Source organism: Pecten maximus, chromosome 11 (genome assembly GCF_902652985.1).
Source record: "Pecten maximus chromosome 11, xPecMax1.1, whole genome shotgun sequence".
NCBI classification, from domain to species: domain Eukaryota; kingdom Metazoa; phylum Mollusca; class Bivalvia; order Pectinida; family Pectinidae; genus Pecten; species Pecten maximus.
Window position 1 is genome coordinate 14,496,678 of NC_047025.1, and position 390 is coordinate 14,497,067.

The following is a 390-nucleotide window of genomic DNA, read 5'->3' on the forward strand; positions in this document are numbered from 1 at the left end:
TCAATGCAATCTGGGTGATAGATAAATAGAATGACGCCCGGCGTCATGAATATTTATGTGAAATCGATTTCATTGTAGTGCTTGGTTTGCATTCAAATTGATGTGTAATACAAAGCCTCGGCGTGACTATGACCAACAAATTATTGTTGCCTTGGCTTGCCACGAAAGTATATATCCAAAACAATAATACAGAAGCTCCAAACCACAAAGGAAAGCACACACGAACAATTCATTTGATACAATATCTAATCAAATTTAAGAATACATATATATATATAATTTTGTTGGGATGGTTTCTATGTCGGTTGTATTGATGGTACAGTAGTTCTATAGATAGCTGCCTCTTTGAACATAATTCAATATACTATTTCTATGACAACATACACAAAC